Genomic DNA, 23,766 nt, shown 5'->3' with positions numbered 1-23,766 from the left:
ATACCCTGTTTGTGTTTCTCTGTCTAATTTCACTTAGCATGATGCCCTGCAAGTCCATCCATGCTGCAAATGGCAAAATTTCGTTCATTTTATGGCTGAGTGGTATTCTATTGTATTTGTACTTTATGATGATAGCCATTCTGACAGGTGTGAGCTGTTATCTCATTATGGTTTCGATTTGCATTTCCGTGATGATTGATGGTGTTGAGCATCTTTTCATGTGCCTGTTGGCCATCTGCATTTCCTCCTTGGAAAAATGTCTATTCAGTTCTTCTGCCCATTTTTTAATTGGGTTGTTTGTTTTTTTGATATTGTGTTGTATGTGCTGTTTTTATATGTTGGATAGTAATCCCTTATTGGTCATATCATTTGCAAATATTTTCTCCCATCAGTAGGTTTTCTTTTCATTTTGCAGATGGTTTCCTTTGCTGTGCTAAAGCTTTTAAGTTTAGTTAGGTCCCATTTGTTTATTTTTGCTTTTATTTCCTTTGCTTTAGGAGACAGATCCAAAAACATATTGCTGTGATTTACATCAGAGAGTGTTCTGTCTACGTTTTCTTCTAGGAGTTTTATAGTATCCAGTCTTACATATAAGTCTTTAATCCATTTTGAGTTTATTTTTGTATATGGTGTTAGACAGTGTTCTAAGTTCATTCTTTTACATGTAGCTGTCCAGTTTTCCCAGCACCAATTACTGAAGACACTGCCTTTTCTCCATTGTATATTCTTGCCTCCTTTGTCATAGATTAATTGACCATAAGTGTGTGGGTTTATTTCTGGGCTCTCTATCCTGTTCCATTGATCTATATGTATGTTTTTGTGCTGGCACCATACTGTTTTGATGCCTGTAGCTTTGTAGTATAGTCCAAAGTCAGGGAGCACGATTCCTCCAGTTCTGTTCTTCTTTCTCAATACTGTTTTGGCTATTTGGGGTCTTTTGTGTTTGCATACAGATTTTTAAATTATTTGTTCTAGTTCTGTGAAAAATGCCATTGGTATTCTGATAGGAATTGCACTGAATCTGTAGATTGCCTTGCATAGTATGGTCATTTTAACAATATTGAATCTTCCAATCCAAGAATATGGTATATCTTTCCATCTGTTTGTGTCATCTTCAATTTCTTTCATCATCAGTGTCTTATAGCTTTCTGAGTACAGGTATTTTGCCTCCATAGGTAGGTTTATTCCTAGGTATTTTATTCTTTTTGATGTGTTGGTAAATGGAATTGTTTCATTAATTTCTCTTCCTGATAGTTCATTGTTAGTGTATAGAAATGCAAGAGATTTCTGTGTATTAATTTTGTCTCCTGCAAAATTTTACCAAATTCATTGAGGAGCTCTAGTAGTTTTCTGGTGGCATCTTTAGGATTTTCTATGTATAGTATCATGTCATCTGCAAACAGTGACAATTGTACTTCTCCTTTCCAATTTGGATTCTTTTTATTTATTTTTCTTCTCTGATTGCTGTGGCTAGGACTTCCAAAACTATGTTGAATAAAAGTGGTGAGAGTGGGCATCCTTGTCTTGTTCCTCATCTTAGAGGTAATGCTTTCAGCTTTTCACTGTTGAATATGGTGTTAGCTATGGGCCATATATGGCCTTTATTATGTATTTTTCCTCTATGCCCACTTTCTGGAGAGTTTTTATCATAAATGGATATTGAATTTATCAAAAGCTTTTTCTGCATCTATTGAGATGATCATGTGGTTTTTATTCAATTTGTTAATGTGGTATACCACACTGATTGATTTACAGATATTGAAAGATCCTTGCATCCCTGGGATAAATTGCACTTCATCATGGTGTATGATCCTTTAAATACAGTGTTGAATTGGATTAAATTTGTTAGTATTTTGTTGAGGATTTTTACATCTATGTTCATCAGTGATATTGGCCTATAATTTTCTTTTTTTTGTGATAGCTTTGTCTGGTTTTGGTATCAGGGTGGTGTGGGCCTCATAGAATGAGTTTGGACATGTTCCTTTCTCTGCAATTTTTTGGAATACTTTGAGAAGGATAGGCATTAATTCTTCTCTAAACATTTAGTAGAATTCACCTGTGAAGCCATCTGGTCCTGGACTTATGTTTGTTAGGAGTTTTTAAATTACTGATTCAATTTCATACTGGTAATTGGTCTGTTCATATTTTCTATTTATTCCCGGTTCAATCTTGGGAGATTGTACATTTCTAAGAACTTTTCCATTTCTTCTAGGTTGTCCATTTTATTGGTATATAGTTGTTCTTAGTAGTCTCTTATGATCCTTTGTATTTCTGAGGTGTTGGCTGTAACTTCTTTTTCATTTCTGATTTTATTAATTTAGGCCCTCTCCCTTTTTTTCTTGATGAGTCTGGCTAAAGGTTTATCAATCTTGTTTATCTGTTCAAAGAACCAGCTTTTAGTTTCATTGATCTTTTCTATTTGTTTAGTCTCTATCTCATTTACTTCTGCTCTGATCTTTATGATTTATTTCATTCTACTAACTTTGGGTTTTACTTGTTCTTTCTCTGTTAACTCTAGGCGTAAGGTTAGGTTGTTTATTTGAGACTTTTCTTGTGTTCCTGAGGTAAGCTTGTATTGCTATAAACTTCCCTCCTAGAACTGCTTTTGCTGCACCTCATAGGTTTTGGATCATTGTGTTTTTGTTTTCATTTGCCTCTAGGTACTATTTGATTTCCTCTTTGATTTCTTCAGTGATCCATTGGTTGTTTAGTAGCATATTGTTTAGCCTCCACGTTTGTGTTTTTTGCAGGTTTTTTGTTTGTTTGGTTTTTGGTTTTGGGTAGTTGATTTCTAGTCTCAGTGTTGTGGTCAGAGAAGATGTCTGATATGATTTCAACTCTCTAAAATTTACCGAGGCTTGTCTTGTGGCCTAGCATGTGGTCTATCCTGGAGAATGTTACATGTGCACTTGAAAAGAATATGTATTCTGCTCCTTTGGATGGAATGCTCTATATATATCAATTGAGTTCGTCTAGTCTAATGTGTCATTTAAGGCCAATGTTTTCTTATTGATTTTCTGTCTGTATGGTCTGTCCACTGATGTAAATGGGGTGTTAAAGTCCCCCACTATTACTGTGTACTGTCATTGCCTTACGTATTTGGGTGCTCCTATGTTGGGTGCATATATATTTACAATTGTTATATCTTCTTGGATTGATCTCTTGATTGTTATGCAGTGTCCTTCTTGTTACAGTCTTTATTTTAAAGTTTATTTTGTCTGATATAAGTATTGTTATTCTGGCTTTCTTTTGATTTCCATTTGCGTGGAATATCTTTTTCCATCCCCTCACTTTCTGTCTGTGTGTGTCTCTAGATCTGAAGTGAATCTCTTCTAGGCAGCATGTATACGGGTCTTGTTTTTGTATCCATTCAGCCACTCTATGTCTTTTGGTTGGAGCATTTTGTCCATTTACATTTACGGTAATTATTGATATGTATGTTGTTGTTGCCATTTTGTTAATCGTTTTGGATTTGTTTTTGTAGGTCTTTTTTTCTCTTTCTTCTTCTTTTGTTCTCTTGTGATTTGATGACTATCTTTAGTGTTATGTTTGGATTCCTTTTTGTTTTTTATGTGTATATTGATTATAGATTTTTGGTTTGCAGTTACCATGAGGTTTTTGTATAGCAGTCTATATATAATATATACATGATTATTTTAAGTTGCTGATTTCTTAAGTTCAAATGCACTTTAAAAACCCTTCATTTGTACTCTCCTCCCTTCACAATTACTGTTTTTGTTATCACATTTTACATTTACTTGTTTTGTGTATCCCATAACTGCTTATTGTGGATATAGGTGATTTTACTTTTGTCTTTTAACCTCCCTGTTAGTTTTGTGTGTGGATGATTTCCTCCCTTTATGGTATGTTTGCCTTTTCTCGTGAGCTTTTTCATTTCATAATTTTCTTGTTTCTATTTCTGGCCTTTTCTTTTTTACATAGAGAAGTTCCTTTAACATTTGTTGTAAAGCTAGTTTCATGGTGCTGAACTTTTTTAGTTTTGCTTTACTGTAAAGCTTTTCATCACTCCATCAAATCTAAAGGAGAGCCTTGCTGGGTAGAGTATTCTTGGTTGTAGGTTTTTCCCTTTCATCACTTAAAAAATAGTGTGCCACTTCCTTCTGGCCTGCAGAGTTTCTGCTGAAAAATCAGCTGATAGACTTATGGGAGTTCTATGGGATAGACTTATGGGATTCTCTGTGCTTTCTGGACTTGGGTAACTGTTTCCTTTCCCAGATTAGGAAGGTTTTCAGCTATTATGTCTTCAAATGTGTTCTCAGCCCCTTTCTCTCCCTCTTCTCCTTCTGGGACCCCTATAATGTGAATATTGGTGTGCTTGATGTTGTCCCAGAGGTTTCTTAAACTGTCCTCCTTTCTTTTCATTCTTTTTTCTTTTTTCTGTTCATCAGCAGTGATTTCCACTACTCTGTCTCGAGCTCACTCATCTGTTCTTCTGTATCATTTAGTCTACTGTTGATTCCTTCTAGTGTATTTTTCATTTCAGTTATTGTATTCTACATCTCTGTTTGGTTGTTCTTTATATTTTCTAAGCTTTTGTTTAAAACTTCTAACTTCTCACTCTGGGCATCCATTCTTCCCTCAAGTTGTTCAATCATCTTTACAATCATTACTCTGAACTCTTTCTTGGGTAGATTGCCTATCTCCACTTCACTTAGTTCTTTTTCTGGGGTTTTATCTTGTTGCTTTATCTGAAACATGTTCCTCAGCCACCTCATTTTGTCTAAGTTGCTATTTGTACTTTTCTGTATGTAGTAGGGTTAGTAATGTTTCTCATCCTTGGAGAAGTGGCCTCCTATAGGAGACATCCTATGCATCCCAACATAACACTCCCCTCTCACCCCCCAAGCTATTTGCTCTAGGGATTCCCCCTAAGAGGGTTGCGTGGGTCTTTCTGTTGTGGTGGGCTGACTATGTGGGCAGTCTTGTAGTCTTGGTTTGCCCCTAGCCCAGTTGGTTGTCAGGTCCTGCCTTGTGCAGACACTGCTGGCTGCTGTCTAGCAGGGCTTGGTCACGAAGCAGTTGACTGCAGAGCCCCAGGTGGGGCCCAGGGCTAGTGCTGGCTCACTGGAGGGTGGAGTCAGGGACCAGAAGACTCCAGGCCTGTAGCCTTCCCCCTGGTGGGTGAGCCAGCACCTGAGGTTACTGCTAGACTATTGGCAGGCAGAGCCAAGTCCTGAGTCTGGCTGCAGGACTCAGGGATCCCAGAGCTGGTGTCATATCAGTTTTGGTGAGGGGGCTGGTTCCTGACCCAGTTGGGCATGGGGTCTGGGGTGTCCTGAAGGTTGTGTTGGCCTCCTAGTGAACTGGGCCGGGTCCTAGGGTAGGGCCTGGCCTGCTGTGGGCTGGCTGGGTCCGCAGGCTGGGATTGTGGTTTTCTTGTATCTGGTGTCTGCCCCCTGGTGGGTGAGGCTAGTCTAGAGGCTTGTGCAGGCTTCCTGGAGGGCAGGGCAGGTGGGTGGAGCCCACTGGTGGGTGGAGCTGGACCTTGGCCTTCTAGTTGGCAGGGCCATATTTAGAGGTGACTGTGGGCTAAGGAAGATTTAGGGCAGTGTGTCTGCTGATGGGTGGGGCTGTGTCCCCACCCAGTTAGTTGTTTGGCCTGAGGTATCCCAGCACTGGTGACTACAGGCTGTTGAGGGAGCCAGGTCTTGGGCTAATGAGCTAGAGTGAAGATCCCAAGATGGTAGCCACCAGCTCCCAAATATGGCTGCCACCAGTGTCTATGTCCCCAGAATGAGTCACAGCCACTCCCTGCCTCTCCAGGAGACTCTCCAAGACCAGCAGGTAGGTCTGGCCCCGGCTTCTATCAAATTACTGCTTTTCCCCTGGGTCCCAGTGTGTGTAGGATTTTGTGTGCACCCTTTAAGAGTGAAGTCTTCCCCCAGTGCTTTTGGACTCCTGAAATTAAGCCCCACTGGCCTTCAAAGCTGAATGCTCTGGGGGCTCATCTTCCCCATTGCAGGACGCCTGGGCTGGGGAGCCAGACCTGGGGCTCAGAACTCCCACTCTTGTGGGGGGAACCTCTGCAATATAACTATTCTCCATTTGTGGGCCACCAACCTGGGGGTATGGGACTTGATTATATCGCAAGTCTGCTCCTCTTACCCATCTGGTTGTGGTTCCTTCTTTATGTCTTTAGTTGTAGAAGATCTTTTCTGGTAGGTTCTGGTCTATTTCATTGATGGTTATTCTGCAGATACTTGTGATTTTGTTGTGCTCGTGAGAGGAGGTGAGCTCAGGGTCTTTCTACTCTGCCTTCTTAGCCAATCTCCTCCTAAACTCTATATTTCTTGACTTCAGTCTCAGCAGCATAAAAATTTTTTTCTGGAAGAAGTATAATTACAATACATTGCCTCTGATACCGATGTTGATGCCCAGCTTTGCAGCTTTAGAACTTGTTTTATTAACTCATCCATGAATTAATATCTTTCCCATGCATTGCATTCACACAAGACTGGTTTATAAGCCATCATGCTAATTTGTTAATGTTAAAAGAAGATAAAATATTTGTAGTAAACCATGATCGTGGCCTTGATATTAGAACTATTAGATCTGGAGAAGCCAAATTAGAGAGCAGTACTGCAAGGTAAGCCTGATGACAAAAGAAAGGAGGGTGAGGGAATTTTCTGGATCTCTGTGATGCCATAAGCAGGCGTGGGAAGTTTCTGTAGAGGAAAGGGAGCTGAGGTTCTGTCATCTTCTCTCTGGCAAGTGGAGATAGGACAGCTGCTGACAGGGCACTGACTCAGCCTTAGTAATAACACTGCTTCTCTCCTTCTGCTGTATGGTAGCCATTTAATAAGAATTTTTATCTGGTTGCGCTTATTTGTTCAATAAACATTTATGAAGTATGAGCTTGGTAAGTGTCCTGGGTATTGGGACTACAATGCTGAGTAAGGCATGAACCTGCTCTTCACTTGCAGTGATAACGTAAAATATACAGAAAATTGGCTAAATTATATCTCTAGAAGACCCCACTATCTGCTTTCTTTACTTCGCCCTCCAGGGACCCCACATGGATGATTATGCCAACTGGTTCTACCACACATTCTTGGATTTAGATGCCATTGGGCTCCCAATGGTCTTCAGAAATCTATTTACCCATGTCTAGTGGACTCTGTATCTCATTCCCCAGCAGCTACTTTAATCCTTTCCCTTATTCTCAAAACCCAACACCTGCCCCATCCTGGTGTCTGGTGACCTCACTTTCTATTCTCTTGAGAAGTGTGAGTTGCCCACTGAGAATGCCTTCAGCTTCCTGCCTGTATGCATCAAAATGTCTCTGTATCCACACTTGCCATTTCGTCCTTCTCCCCTGTGTTGAGGAAAGACATATACCTCCTTTCTTCTAAGGTTCCTCCTCTACTTCAATCCCATCCTTTTTGCAACTTTTTGCAGACTTGATCCATCAACCACTCCTTCTAACCTCCATCCTCAATCTACACTTATCCCTGGTTCCTTCTCCTCAGTCTACAAACATTCCCATTTACCCCACCCCAAGAAAGAAAATGCTTCCCTCAATCCTGCTACTCCTTAGCATTACCAGTCTTGCTTCTCCTCAAATGATTTAAAGTGGTATATGCTTACAAGCCCCCAATATTGCAGTCAGTAGTATCCTTGGGGTCTTCTTCCTTTCAATGTTTCTTCATTCTCTTGCCCTTCCCAACCACTACTCCTTCTTCCCCCGAGGTTCTCTACCTTCTCTCTTGAAATAGTTTCCTTTGCTGGGCATCTCAAACCTCATGGCTCCCTAATCACCTTTGCACCGTCACCTCTCAAATTAGGATCACTAGACCTCACCTCTCTCTCTAGCTGCTGACCTACATTGCCAGTGCACATTTCTACTTGAATGGCTTGCCAAGCACCTTCAACTCAATCCAAGCCAATTCATCATTGTCCCACCAAACCAGTTCTTCCTGCTGCTTTCTTTACCTTGGTTTGACACCGTCGTCCTTCCAAGCACCCTTTCTTTCCCTTGTTGTTCATATTTGAGCAGTTTTTAAGACCTATAAATGCTGCCTCAATCATGACTCTTTATACACTGTCATTCCTCTCAGATCCCAATGCCAACACCCTTGTTCAGCCCATCATAGTGGTCTCATTATTTAAATAGCATCCTAATTAGTCTCCCTCACTCTAGTCTCTTCCTTTTAAGACGCCCGTTCCTCCAAAGATATGAAGTTAATCTTTTAAATCAAGGCAGAATCATGTCACTTCCTGGTCCAAAAAATATCAGTGGGTCCCTACTGTCCACCAAGTGAAGGATAAACTCCATGGTATGGAATCCAAGTCCTTTCTAATATGGCTTCAAATACTTTCTGACCTTACCTCACTCTAACTTCTATACCCTATTTTCCATTCAAAACTGACTATTTACTGGGCTCCAAACCTTTGCTTATACTGTGTCCTACCTCAAAGGTCTTATCGTTTTACCCTATCAAGCCCATCAAAATCTTAATCATCATTCATAACCCAATTAAACAATGGCAGAGGACCCAAACAGACATTTTTCCAAGAAGACATACAAATGGTCAATAGGTGTGTGAAAAGATTAATCATCAGGGAAATGCAAGTCAAAGCCACAGTGAAATATTACCTCACACCTGTTAGAATTACTATTATCAAAAAGAGAAGGGAGGGGCTTCCCTGGTGGTGCAGTGGTTAAGAATCCGCCTGCCGATGCAGGGGACGTGGGTTCGAGCCCTGGTCCAGAAAGATCCCACATGCCGTGGAGCAACTAAGCCCGTGCGCCACAACTACTGAGACTGTGCTGTAGAGCCCACGAGCCACAACTACTGAAGCCCATGTGCCTAGAGCCTGTGCTCCGCAACAAGAGAAGCCACCGCAATGAGAAGCCCACGCACTGCAACAAAGAGTAGCCCCTGCTCACCACAACTAGAGAAAGCCCTCATGCAGCAACGAAGACCCAACACAGCCAAAAATAAATAAATAAAATAAATTTTTTTTAAAAAAGGCAAGGCACGGAGCAACTAGGCCCGTGAGCCACAATTACTGAGCCTGTGCGTCTGGAGCCTGTGCTCCGCAACAAGAGAGGCCGCGATAGTGGGAGGCCCGCGCACCGCAATGAAGAGTGGCACCTGCTTGCCACAACTAGAGACAGCCCTCGCACAGAAACAAAGACCCAACACAGCCAAAAATAAATATAAATAAATAAATAAATAAAAATTTAAAAAAATAAAAATAAATTTAAAAAAAAAGCAAGGGAATTCCATGGTGGTCCAGTGGTTAGGACTCCGCACTTCCACTGCAGGGGGCACGTGTTCAGTCCCTGGTGGGGGAACTAAGATCCTGCATGCCACAGGGCGAGGCAAAAAAAAAAAAAAAAGGCAAGAGATAAGTGATGGGAAGGATGTGGAGAAAAGAGAACCCTGTTGGTGGGAATGTAAACTGGTACAGCCACTATGGAAAATATTATGGAGGTTCCTCAAAAAATTGAAAATAGAACTATCATACAATCTAGCAATCCCCTTTCTGGTTATATACCCAAAGGAAATGAAATCCATATTTTGAAGAGATAGCTTCATCACATTCAACACTATTCACAATAGCTAAGATATGGATACAACCTAAGTGTCTGTCAATAGATGAATGGATAAAGAATATATGTAGTTCATCCATTAAAAAAGAAGAAAATCTTGCCATTTGTGACAACATAAATGAAGCTGGAGGACATTATGATAAGTAAAATAAACCAGGTACTGAAAGACAAACTATATGGTATCACTTACATTTGAAATGTAAAAAAGTTGAACTCATGCAAGCAGAGAGGAGTATGGTGGTTGCTAGGGGCTGAGGCATGGGGGAATAGGGAGATGCTGGTCAAAGAGTACAAACTCTCAGTTATAAGGTAAATAAGTTCTGGGGATCTAATGTACAACATGGTGAAAATAGTTAATAATACTATACTGTATACTTGAAAATTGCTTTTAAGATGGTACTTGGGGCTTCCCTGGTGGCACAGTGGTTAGGAATCTGCCTGCCAGTGCTGGGGACACAGGTTCGAGCCCTGGTCTGGGAAGATCCCATGTGCCGCAGAGCAGCTAAGCCCGTGCGCCGCAGATACTGAGCCCATGTGCCACAACTACTGAAGCCCGTGCACCTTCAGCCTGTGCTCTGCAGCAAGAGAAGGCACCACAATGAGAAGCCCATGCACCGCAACAAAGAGTAGCTCTCGCTCGCCACAACTAGAGAAAAGCCCACGCGCAGCAATGAGGACCCAATGCAGCCAAAGATAAAAATAAATACATTTATATTAAAAAATAATAAAATAATAATAAAATGGTACTTATGTGAGATGACTGATGTTCTAACTTGACCATGGTGATTATTTCACAATGTATATCAAATCATCATGCTGTACACCTTATGTATATCAATTTTGACTTGCCAGTTATACCTCAATAAAGCTGGAAAAATTATTTTTCTCCCTAAAAATTTTTTTCACCATCATTCAAATTTTAGTTCATATTCACTGCTTCCTTGAAGCATTGCCAGATTTTTCCATTAGGAAGCTCTCTTCTTCTTGTTTGGAGCTTCTCTGGAACCTATTACAATTTACCTAGTAACAAGACATAGAAAAATGTGCATCTTAAGCTCTGCTACTCAATTGTAAGTAAGCTTATGTTTGACCTATCTTTGTATCTCCCCATACAGTGCCTCATACAAGGTATGGTTCCCATCACTAAGCACACTGCTCAGTTCAGCTGAATTTTTTCTTTTTATACCAAGACGGGTTTTTTTTTGGACTGCCTTGGCCTTCATTGCTGCACGCCGGCTTTCTCTAGTCGTGGCGAGTGGGGGCTACTCTTCGTTGTGGTGCGCGGGCTTCTCATTGCGGAGGCTTCTCTTGTTGCTGAGCATGGGCTCTAGGGTGCTCGGGCTTCAGTAGTTGTGGTTTGAAGGTTCAGTAGTTGTGGCTCGTGGGCTTTAGAGCACAGGCTCAGTAGTTGTGGCGCACGGGCTTAGTTGCTCCGCAACATGTGGGATCTTCCCGGACCAGGGCTCGAACCCGTGTCCCCTGCATTGGCAGGCAGATTCTTAACCACTGCGCCACCAGGGAAGTCCCAAGACTTTTTTTTGATAAAGGGAACAGTAGATTGATTTACCCTCTGGCAGAAGTCCCTTGTCCTGTGGCAGACCATCAACAAACAGCTCACTGACTGGCACCAGACCACAGACCACACTTTGGTAGGACTGCCCTGGGTCACAGTACCTTCCAATACATATTTTAAATGAATAAGTACTCCGGTCATTGGGCAGTCTTACTCTTCTCTATTAAAAGTCATTACCAGTAATCTTATTGACTAACTAAATACTTCTCACTTAGTGTCACCTGCTAGTTCCTATCTATCTGTATTAGTTTCCTTTAATGTTTTTCATTGCTTCTTCTTTTTTTTTTTTTTTTAAATAAAGGGCCCAGGTTATTTTAAGTTATTAATTTATTTATGGCTGTGTTGGGTCTTCGTTTCTGTGCAAGGGCTTTCTCTAGTTGTGGCGAGCGGGGGCCACTCTTCATCGCGGTGCGCGGGCCTCTCACTATCGCGGCCTCTCTTGTTGCGGAGCACAGGCTCCAGACGCGCAGGCTCAGTAGTCGTGGCTCACGGGCCCAGTTGCTCCGCGGCATGTGGGATCTTCCCAGACCAGGGCTCAAACCCGTGTCCCCTGCATTGGCAGGCAGATTCCCAACCACTGCGCCACCAGGGAAGCCCCTTTTCATTGCTTCTTGATATAGAGTCTTTCACCTTGGCAAGTTAACATGAAGATAAGTATATCAAATATAACACACAGAGAAAGAAAACTTCTGGATTAGCAGATTAAGGACCTCTGCAAACCTACATCTCCACAAAAGCAATAAAAACACTGCCAGAAAATGGTCAAAATCAACTTTTCAGACCTCTGGAATGTAACCAAAGGCTTGCAACAATCCAAGAAGCATTAATTCAAGAAAAATGGCTGAATCTCGGTGAGAACAGCAAGCTTTGTGGTGTTTTAACTGCCCTTCCTCCACCCACCTCTTTCCAGCTCCACAGCAGCCTTTAAAACCAACAGCCTTGCAATTGTGTTAACCATGAAAACCAGTAGTCTGGCAACCAACCCAGTCTATCATAATGGGCTCAGAGCTCCCAATAATGCCCCATTCCCAGAGAACTGCATTATTTGACCTGTCTGGAAGTTCCCTGGAAACACTCACAAGAGCTTATCTTTATTTGACCTAATTCAGAGCTTGTTCAGTGAGAATAGCCTTTCCCCAGGGGCATGGATTGAAAATAACCAGCAATTTTAAAATTTGTCAGCTGCCTAAAGTAGTACTAATAGCTGGGGCAAATGAGAAGCTGACCAAAAAACTTGAAAAGCTGAATAATGAAATGTCCATAGGGACTTTGAAAACCTCCAAAATATTCTTGGGAATCTAAAGGCTCAGGCCTGTGCAGAACCGTGTGCGTGCTCAGGAAAGACTGAGAAGGCCCTGATCTCTCACCTATGATAACCTTGAGGCTCTGCACAACCCAGAAGGGAAAATTAAGGCAGAATTGCAAACGGCCTTCTGGAACATTGAAAACACGCCCTGATGTGCACACAGAGCCCTTAAGCAAAGCTAGGAGACTTAATGGTTCAAGGCACGTAAGAAAATCTCAGACCAGTCATCAACAGACCAAGGATTCCATATTCAGAAAAACTATACTTCAAAAAAAATGTAGGAGCAATTAAGACATTCCCAGATAAACAAACAAAAAATTAGGAGAATGCATTTTTCAGCAAACCTGCTTTACAAGAAATTTCAAGAGGGTCCTTTAGACTGAAATGAAAGAACACTTTTGTTTTAAACTTCTCAGTAAGTTTAAGTGGCTTAAACTTAATTGAAATCATATAAAGTATGTTCCCCACACACAGTGGAATTAAATTAGAAATTGTAACAGAAGTAAATTTGGGAAATTCACAAATATGTGGAAATTAGGCAACTCACTTCTAAATAACCTATGGGTCAAAGAATAAAAAAAAAACAAGGAAAAATTAGAAAATACTTTGAAATGAATGAAAATGAAAAATAAAACATACTCAAACTTACAGGATGCAGGTAGAGCAGTGCCTAGAGGGAAATTTATAGCTGTAAGTGCCTTTATTAAAAAAGAAGAATGATCTCAAATCAATAACCTAAACTTTCACCTTAAGAAACTAGAAAAAATGAGCAAACTAAACCCAAAGCAAGCAGAAAGTAGTATGTAATGGACCTTAGAGCAGAAATAAATGAAATAGAGAATAGGAAAAATAATAGAGAAAATCAATGCAACCAAAAATTGGCTTTTTGAAAAGACAAACAAAATTGACAAACCTTCAGTTAGACTGACAAAAGAGCCCAAATTACTAAATCAGGAATGAGAGGGGACATTATTGCTGACCTTACAGAAATAAAAGGAATTATAAGAGAATATGATGAACGATTATATGTCAACATAGATAACTAAATGAAACAGAAAAATTCTTAGACAAATATAGCAGTTATCAACAAAATGGTGCTATATTTATTTGCCTGTCCAAAAATACATATTTCCAACGACAAACTGAAAATTAAGGAAGGAGATAGAACATTTTGAATATTGGTGAATGAGTCTGTCATATGCCTTCTTTTATTTATTTTGTTCTTAGGTTCCCCTCTAAACGTACAAGTGATTATCTAAATAGGATTAATGAAGGAGAGTTGAAGAACCTTGCCTCTTCTTTTAAATGTCCTCAGAAGGACCCCTCATTGTATAAGTATAAATGAATAAATGTATTATTTGTTTCCAGAAGAGCAGTGCAACCCACAAGCTTGAGGAAATAGAAGACTTTCTCACCATGGTGAACTATGACATTGTATAACAGGCTCTGCTAACACAAGCTGTAATTAGTGGATGACCCAGTACTAGGTATGCACTTAAGAACTTACAATTTACGGCCTGCACCAGCAGGCAAAGCCTTACACACACCCCTGTTTATGAGCTTTTAGCAACCATTTACAAATCTGTGTATTTATTAAGTTTGTGGGATGCTGTAGCCTGCTTTTTTCAGTAGGATAAAAAAGGTTTATATAATTGTTTGGTAAATATCCAACCTCATAATTTTTCATCATCTGGTAAACTGTTTCATATACTGGTGCTAAATTTTCAGATGGTAGTAAGGCAAAGTTTCTATTGATCCATTTAGGAATATTTATTAGAGAATCATTTTTTTTTTAATTTATTGAAGTATAGTTTGAAAGCAGGAGCTACTTGGTACATAAAATTCCTGAGAACTAAGATCTTTGGTACTTGAGAAGGAACCTTGATTGAGCAAATGTCAGGAAAGACCTTTTAAGACCCCGTGTGAGACATTAAGACACAGCTGTGTTTGGAGCCCATCACCAAATACCAAATACCAAATACCATGTTCTTGCTGGACACAATAGCAATGTCTCAGGAAATCTATTTGTATTCACCTGGTCCTACACAGCCCAATAAAATAGCCACTAGCCACATTTAGCTACTGAGCACTTGAAATGTGGCTAGTCCTAATTAAGATGGGGTAGAAGTATAAAACACACACTGTATTCCAAAGACTTAGTACCAAAAAGATGTAAACAATCTCAGTTATTTTTTTTTAATACATTTATTTATTTTATTTATTTATTTTTGGCTGTGTTGGGTCTTCGTTGCTGTGCGTGGGTTTTCCCTAGTTGCGGCAAGCGGGGGCTATTCTTCGTTGTGGTGCGCGGGCTTCTCATTGCGGTGGCTTCTCTTGTTGCTGAGCACCGGCTCTAGGCACATGGGCTTCAGTAGTTGTGGTGCGTGGGCTTCAGTAGTTGTCACTCGCGGGCTCTAGAGCGCAGGCTCAGTATTTTTGGCGCACGAGCTTAGTTGCTCCATGGCATGTGGGATCTTCCCGGACCAGGGCTCGAACCCGTGTTCCCTGCATTGGCAGGCGGATTCTTAACCACTGTGCCAACAGGGAAGTCCCAATCTCAGTTATTTTAATATTGAGTGTATGTTGAAATATTGTGAGTGTATTAGGCTGGGTAAAATATATTATTAAAATTAATTTCACCTGTTTCTTTTTACTTTTTATATGTGGCTACTAAAAAAAATTCAAATTTGCATGCGTGGCTCACACTGCATTGTTTTTCTGGACAGTGAAGACCTAATGTGTTACAGATAACTTGACATATCCAAAGGGAGAAGGCTGAAATTAACATCACAGATAGCAGGAACCCCAGAAATGCCTGCAGAAATCTTCCTGAAAATTCATCACAGACATCTTTTGGAGAATGGAGTCAGGTTTTATCCATCATTTCTTAATGCTGGCAGCGTTCAGAAGACCGAAGAGATAGTAGGTTAAAAAACAAACACAAACAAACCAATCAGGCTACTGTATAAAGGATGCCCAGGCCTGGATCTAATTATAATTTGAGTCAGTCCCTGGAAAGGATGTTTGATAATGTTCTAGTTAATGGCCTAATGATCAACTTTGCCAGATTCCACCCTCGATGCTTCAGTGCCATATTTATGGGCTTTTTCATTTCATTCAATCACTTATTTCAAATAGTGATTGACAAGTAGAGAAAGGCCCCAAGGCACCCCTGACCCATATGAGAGCCATTCCGGAGCCATTGTGGCTTAGATTTAGACTCAGAGGAGCCTAGAGAGATCTCTTCTTCTCAGGAGCCACCTGGGATTTTCTGCTTTGAATAGCATCCCATAGAAGTTCACCCTGGGGCAGGCGCCTCCAGGGCCTCTACCACCCACCTGGGGTCAGTCCGGCAGAGCCTTTGACACACGCCCCAGGGAGCCTAGCAAAGCTCTGTCCTTTGTTCCTCCAGGGGTCAAGCCCTGTGCTCCTTCCTCAATGTGCTCCTACACACCTCAAACCGAACCAGGAAGACTTTGCAGACCTGACAACCCAGGTTTCATTTAAGCTTGTAATATTTATTTTACTACCAATAAAGTCAAGCAAGTGCATTAAAGAAAATGTCTAAAATAGAGGACAGAGTTTTAAAAATCATAGGGAAATCAATCTAAATTCAGAAAATTCACTTACAGTAGTACCAACCACAAAAACAACTACTATTAACAATTATGTGATTTCCATTCAAGTCCTTTTTTAGACATACTTGGGTTGTGTCAAAGTGAATATGTGTCTTTGAAATTTTTAGTGAGTTATTTATTCGTTCATTCATCCATCATCATGATTATCTGGGTACACAAATCTAAAAGCCACAGCCCCTGCCATCAAGAAGGTCCTTTGTCTAGGAAAAGGGGTTTTAAGCTTCTTTAGAAACTTTTTTTTTGAATCTCAACAGAATTCTGATATGTATATAATCCACACAGAAATCAGATAAGTGATGCTTTTTTTTAAAAAATTTTTATTGGAGTATAGTTGCTTTACAACGTTGTATTAGTTTCTACTGTACAGCAAAGTGAATCAGTTATACGTATACACATATCCCCTCTTTTTTGGATTTCCTTCCCATGTAGGTCACCACAGAGCATTGAGTAGAGTTCCCTGTGCTCTACAGCAGGTTCTCATTAGTTATCTGTTTTATACCTAGTATCAATAGTGTCTCTATGTCAATCGCAATCTCCCAATTCATCCCACCCCCCCCCATGAGTGATGCTTTAGTCGCAGAACCTAATTTCATAATTTCAAATTGGCAATATCTATTTTGAAATACTAGTTTGTTTGTTCTCCTCTCTGCGCCCACAGCATCCCACACCCTCCTCAGCTCAAGCAGGTCCAGGGCTTGGTTTTCCTTTGCCTCAGAAAGCTTTGCAGAACAGACAACAGAAGCTGTTCTAAGGCTCTTCCACCTTTTGAAGCGGTCCTCACCCGTGTTACACAAGGAGTGGTCCTCTGAGGAGCTGTGTGCTTGTTAGAAGTGTGACTCCGTGGGTCCCACCTGGTCTCTGGAATCAGAACCTTTGAGGGTGAGACCCAGGAAAGTCTTGCAGCAGCTCCCTCAGGCAATGGGCACACACAGTAAGGTGAGAGAGCCACAGTTAGAGGCAGTTTCCAGAGGCGGAGGGGAGGAAAGAGGAAGGGAGGGAACAGCCTCCAGGGCTGGACCCAGGAAGATGTTGAGACCTTAGGTGAGGCGGCCTCGGGTTCCCTGCCGGCCAAGCCTCCCTGCCCTCCGTGATAGGCAGGGAAGCGGTGTGTGAACGGACTTCAAGGCACCACCAGAGACCTTGACAGTGAGGGTCCATGTGTCCGCAATGGACTGCTCATCAGAGGTTCTGTTCAGCCTGCAGCCCTGGGTTCTGGACCCCACTGGAGCCCGCTGCGTTCTGCCGGGCGCCTGTGCAGGCTGAGACACCCATCCTGGGGCCGAGCCCGCAGACTGATTGACTGATGGCTGTGACTCCCTTCGGAAAACTGCGCTTGGGCTCCAGGAGCCACATCTCCTGCCTAGAGTCCAACCTGAAAGCGGAACTGGGGTTTGCGGAGGACGTGGGGAAAGCGACGAGGAAGGGGCGGGGGCGGGGGCGGGGGCGGGGGCGGGGGCGGGGCCCCCCTGGGGGCGGGGGCGGGGCCCCCCCTCTGTGTTCCTCCTCCGTAACTGGCCCCTCTGACGCGGCTCAAAATTTCCCTCTCGAGGGGCTCCAACCACAGGGCTGGCTCGGGGCTTCCCACTAACGAGAGAGAACGCCCAAAATAGGGGCCACAGACTCAGATACTTTCAGGGTGGGCCAAGTAACAGGGGTGGCGAGGTTGAAAACGTGAAGTCACGTTATAACTTGAGAGCGCAGAGAAAATGCAAGGCTTAGGTTGCTCGCCCTGAAGCCTTGAGATGAGCTTTCTTTTTTTTTTCTTGCTCTCTCTTTTCTCTTTTGGTCCCTTCACCCATATGGAGGTTTATCTGCAGGATAAATACCTAGAAGCGGGACTGAGTGAATGCTGAGTAGGTACATTTATAATTTGTTTAAAATTTTTATTTAACCTTTTGACTCCTTCACCCATCTTTCCCACCCCTGACTGCCACCTCTCCCCACCCCTGGACCCCTGCAGGACAGTCTATCTGTTCTCTGTATCTATGAGCTTGGTTTTTTTTGTTTGTTTGGTTTTAGATTCCACATATAGGAGAGGTCATACAAGAAAGGCATTTTTCTCTGTCTGCCTTATCTCACTTAGCATAATGCCCTCAAGGTCCATCCATGTTGCTGCAAATGGCAAGATTTCATTTTTTATGGCTAAATAATATTCCATCGTGTATGTACACCACGACTTCTTTATCCATTCATCTATCAGTGGACACTTAGGTTGTCTCTATATCCCAGCTATTGTGAATAGTGCTGCAATGAACATAGGAGTGCTTGTATGTTTTCAAATTAGTATTTTTGTTTTATTTGGATAAATACCCAGAGGTGGAATTGCTGGATCATATGGTAGTTTTATTTTTAATTTTTTGAGGAACCTCCATACAATTTTCCATAGTGGCTACACCAATTTACATTCCCACTAACAGTGCACAAGGGTTCCCTTTTCTCCATATCCTCACCAAAACTTGTTATTTGTTGTCTTTTTGGTAATAGCTATTCTAACATGTGTGAGGTGATATTTCATTGTGATTTTGATTTGCATTTCCCAGATAAGTAGTGATGTTGAGCATCTTTTCGTGTACGTGTTGGCTATCTATATGTCTTCTTTGGGAAAATGTCTGTTCAGAACTTCTGAATTTTTTCTTAATCCGATTGTTTTTCTATTGAGCTGTATACATTCTTTATATATATTGGATATTTACCTTATCAGATATATGATTTGCAAATACTTTCTTCCATTCCATAGGTTGCTTTTTCATTTTGTTGATGGTTTCCTTTGCTGGCTACAAGCTTTTTAGTTTGATGTAATCGTACTTGTTTATTTTTGCTTTTGTTGCTTTTACTTTTGGTATCAGAGTCGAAAAAATCACCAAGACCTATGTAAAAGAGCTTACCACTTACGTTTTCTTCTAGGATTTTTAAGGTTTCAGGTCTTACGTTCAAGTCTTTAACCCATCTTGAATTAATTTTTGTGTATGGTATAAGATAGTGGTCCAGTTTCACTGTTTTGCATGTGGCTGTCCAGTTCTCCCAACACCATTTATTGAAGAAACTGTCCTTTCCCCATTGTATATTCTTGCCTTCTTTGTTGCAGATTAATTGACCATAAGTGTGTGGGTTTATTTCTGGGCTCTCTATTCTGTTCCATTGAACCATGTGTTTTAGTGCCAGTACCATACCATTACTGTATCTTTGTAATATAGTCTGAAGTCAGGGAGCAGGATACCTCCAGCTTTGTTCTTCTTTCTCAATATTGTTTTGACTACTTGTCTTTTGTGATTCCATACAACTTTTGTTCTAGTTCTGTGAAAAATGTCATTGGTATTTTGATAGGGATTGCATTGAATGTGTAGATTGCTTTGGGTAGTATGGACATTTTAGCAATATTAATTCTTCCAATCCACGAGCATGAATATCTTTCCTTTTTTGTGTGTCTGCTTCAATTTCTTTCCTTAATGTCTTCTAGCTTTCAATATATAGATCTTTCACCTCCTTGCTTAAATTTACTCCTAGGAATTGTATTCTGTTTGATGCAATTGTAAATGGAATTTTTTTCTTAATTACTTTTTCTTATAGATCATTATTAATTTTTAGAAATGCACGGTTTTTTTGTGCATTTATTTTGTATCCCACAACATTACTGAATCCATTTATTAGTTGTAAGTTTTTTGATGGATGGAGTCTTTATGGTTTTCTATGAAAGAGAAGATATTACAACTGATACCACAGAAATACAAAGGATCATAAGAGACTACCAGGAACAGTTATACACAAACAGTTGAACAACCTAGAAGAAATGAATGCATTCCTAAAAACATATGACCTACCAAGAGTGAATCATGAAGAAATAAAAAATCTGAACAGACCAATTCCTACCAAGGAGATTGAATGAGTAATCAAACCTCTCCCAACAAACAAAAGTCCAGGGCCAGTCGGCTTCACTGGTGAATTCTATCCAACACTCAAAGAAGAATTAATACCAATCCTTCTCAAACTCTTCCAAAAAATAGAAGAGAAGGGAACTCTTCCAAACTCATTTACAAGGCCAGCATTATCCTGATACCAAAACCACACAAGGACTCCATTAAGAAAAAAGAAAATTACAGGCCAATAACCCTGATGAACATAGATGCAAAACTCCTCAACAAACATTAGCAAACCAGGGGCTTCCCTGGTGGCGCAGTGGTTAAGAATCCGTCTGCCAATGCAAGGGATACGGGCTCGAGCCCTGGTCAGGGAAGATCCCACATGCCACGGAGCAACTAAGCCCGTGCGCCACAACTACTGAGCCCGTGCGCCCGGAGCCCGTGCTCTGCAACAAGAGAAGCCACCGCAATGAGAAGCCTGCGCACCTCAACGAAGAGTAGCCCCGACTCGCTGCAACTAGAGAAAGCCCACGCACAGCAACGAAGACCCAATGCAGCCAAAAAAAAAAAAAAAAATTAGCAAACCAAATTCAACAATACATTAAAGGATCAAGTGGCATTTATTCCGGGGATGCAAGGCTGTTTTAACATCCACAAATCAGTCAGTGTGATACACCGCATTAACAAAATGAAGGATAAAAATCATATAATCATCTTAAGAGATGCAGAAATAGCTTTTCACAAAATTCAACATTCATTTATGATAAAAACTCTCAACAGAACAGGCATAGAGGGAACGTACCTCAACACAGTGAAGGCCATATATGGCAAGCCCACAGTTAACATCATACTGAAAGGTGAAAAGCTGAAAGCTTTACCTCTAAAATCAGGAACAAGACAAGGATGCCCACTCTTGCCACTTTTATTCAACATAGTATTTGGAAGTCCTAGCTAGAGCAATTAGACAAGCAATTGTTTAATTAGACCACCACCCAAAAGAACAAAGAACTGAAGAATTCTTGCATACCTGAGATTGTAAAATTGTAAACTGAGACACTTCCCCACTACATGTATTATAAAGTCAAAAAATGAGAAAAAGAACCATCTCAATGAATACAAAATTCTTTAATGGGGGTAATGATTGACATTTTCTGTTTTTTATCAACCTCACCCTCTAAGGTATTTCTTTATTAGGGATTCTTTTGCACACTTTGAAAAAGAAAATCTTCAATCACACTGATAGGTAGTACTAGGTTCATTTATACAGTGTTATTTGAGTGGGGCCTATGCAGAATTACAACTTTCCTGATTAATACTATTTTGAAAAAGTTAAAATATCTGTAGAGGTGAAAAAATCTTTATCCAGATACAGGCCAAAAAAAAAAAAAAAGGGCCATCTAGGTAACACAACTAAAGTCTCTGGTGTGAATAAAGTTAACTTTGGTATATTACACATTTAAATAAGTGTTTCTTTTTTTTTTAATTTTATTTATTTATTTATTTATGGCTGTGTTGGGTCTTTGTTTCTGTGCGAGGGCTTTCTCTAGTTGCGGCAAGTGGGGGCCACTCTTCATCGCGGTGCGTGGGCCTCTCACTACCACGGCCTCTCTTGTTGTGGAGCACAGGCTCCAGACACGCAGGCTCAGTAACTGCGGCTCACGGGCCTAGCCGCTCCGCGGCATGTGGGATCTTCCCAGACCAGGGCTCGAACCCGTGTGCCCTGCATTGGCAGGCAGACTCTCAACCACTGCGCCACCAGGGAAGCCCTAAGTAAGTGTTTCTTAATTACAACTTTGAAGTTGGAACTCTATTAAGAATAATATTACAGCTAACATGGGGGCTCTTGGAAAGCATGTCATATAGTATAAGGATAATGCTACAGCTTATCATTTCCCAAGGGGCAAGGTCAAAATCCAGGTACCAGAAAAAACTGTTTTATGACATTAGGGCAGTGGTCCTCAAATGTGGGTGTGCATCAGTCACCTGGAGGGCTTATCCAAACACAGACAGTTGGGCCCTCTTTGCCCACCGCCCTCCACTCCCCAGTTTAGGATTCGGTAGGTGGAGCCCAAGACTTCGCATTTCTAACAAATTCTCAGGTGATGCCAATAATGCTGGTCCGAGGACCACCTTTGAGAACCACTAGAACCAACTGTGGCTACCCTCTGTTGCTTGCCTTGACCTATGTACTTGCAAAGAGGAAGTACATGCCCCCCTCAAAGGCCTTCTGGGCTCAGGCCAGGGTTGAACCATTGCCCAGCTGCTTTCAAACTAGAACTGACTGCACATTACAGTCATCTAGGGACCTTTTTGTAAACTAAGGATGCCTTGGCCCCATTTCTGGAGAATCTGATTTAACTGGTCTGGCCTGGGACCTGGATAAAAGCTTGTCGGAGCTTCAATTATCATTTTAAGGCAGCGGCTCAATGCTGGGTATTTGCAACACCTGAGATTTTTTTAAACGATTACCTCGGCCTGGCTTCACTCCCAATGATCAGAATCTCTAAGGGAAGTGGGCCTGGAGTTTTGTTTTTGTTTTTAATTAATAGCACTTGTATGTTTACAGAAAAATTAAACAGAAGGTCCAAAGAGTTCCCATATACTCCCTCCCCCATCCTGCACCATTCCCCTAGTAGTAATACCTTGCATTGGTGTGGTATATTTGTTACAACTGATGATAGATGAACTGATGAATACTGATATGTTATTATTAACTAAAGTCATTAGTGTACATTAGGGTTCCCTCTGTGTTGTACATTCTATGGTTTTGCCAATTGTGTAATGTCACATATCCACCATTGCAGTGTCACATACAATGGTTTCAGCTCTGGTATTTTTAAATTTTTTAAATTTTTATTTATTTAGGCTGTACCAGGTCTTAGTTGTGGCAGGCATGTGGGATCTAGTTTCCTGACCAGGGATAGAACCCGGGCCCCCTGCATTGGGAGCACAGACTCTTACCCATTGGACCACCAGGGAAGTCCCAGGATTTTTTTTAAAAAAACACCCCAGGAGATTCATAGGTATAGCCAAGCTGAGAACGACTGACTTAACCAGGAATCAGGAACAAAATAACTGAGAACTTTCTCATGATTGTTATTTTTTTAAACTCCTCATCTGATTCTCAGTAATGATCAACAGCAAAATAAAAAGGGAGCAGGGTGTCAATTTGAATAAAAAGCAGTAAAAAGATGCATACCCAAACACAACCATTCTGATATTATTTACCTGTCATATTGGCAAAGTTCAAAAAGTTTGCTAACACACTATATCGAAGGGTACTCTCAGACACTGCTGGTGGAACAGAGTTTGGTAAAACCTCTGTGGAGCATTTTGGTAATATCTACCAAAATTGAAAATGTACTGACCTTTGCACTCACCAATTCTACTTCTAGAAATCTATCCTACAGATAAATGTGCAAACTGGCATCTGTGCAAAATTGTTTGTAATGACAAGATTGATAATAACCTAAATGTCCGGTGCTGCCCGTGGTTGCAGCTTTGGATGGGGCTGGGGGTTAGGGGTTGGGGGTGGGAACTAGCTGAGGCCTGAAGCTGGGAGAGAGAAAATTAAAACCAAGAAGCTGGGGTGGGTCTAAGGGCTCAACAGCTGCAAGCCAGTTCCTATTAGTCTGTGAACTCCTCTGAGCAACAAACCTGTAAGTAATCATAAGAGTTTTAACTCAAACAGTACAAAAGAGCTATTTTGCTTATTTAACAAACATGGATTACACACATGATGCTGTGTTAGCTGAGGCAGGCTCATGAAACCAGCAAAGACACAATCCTGGCCCTCAGGAAACTCGCAGTAT

This window comes from Eubalaena glacialis, chromosome 14 (assembly GCF_028564815.1).
Source record: "Eubalaena glacialis isolate mEubGla1 chromosome 14, mEubGla1.1.hap2.+ XY, whole genome shotgun sequence".
Lineage (NCBI taxonomy): Eukaryota > Metazoa > Chordata > Mammalia > Artiodactyla > Balaenidae > Eubalaena > Eubalaena glacialis.
This window is presented reverse-complemented; position numbering follows the sequence as displayed.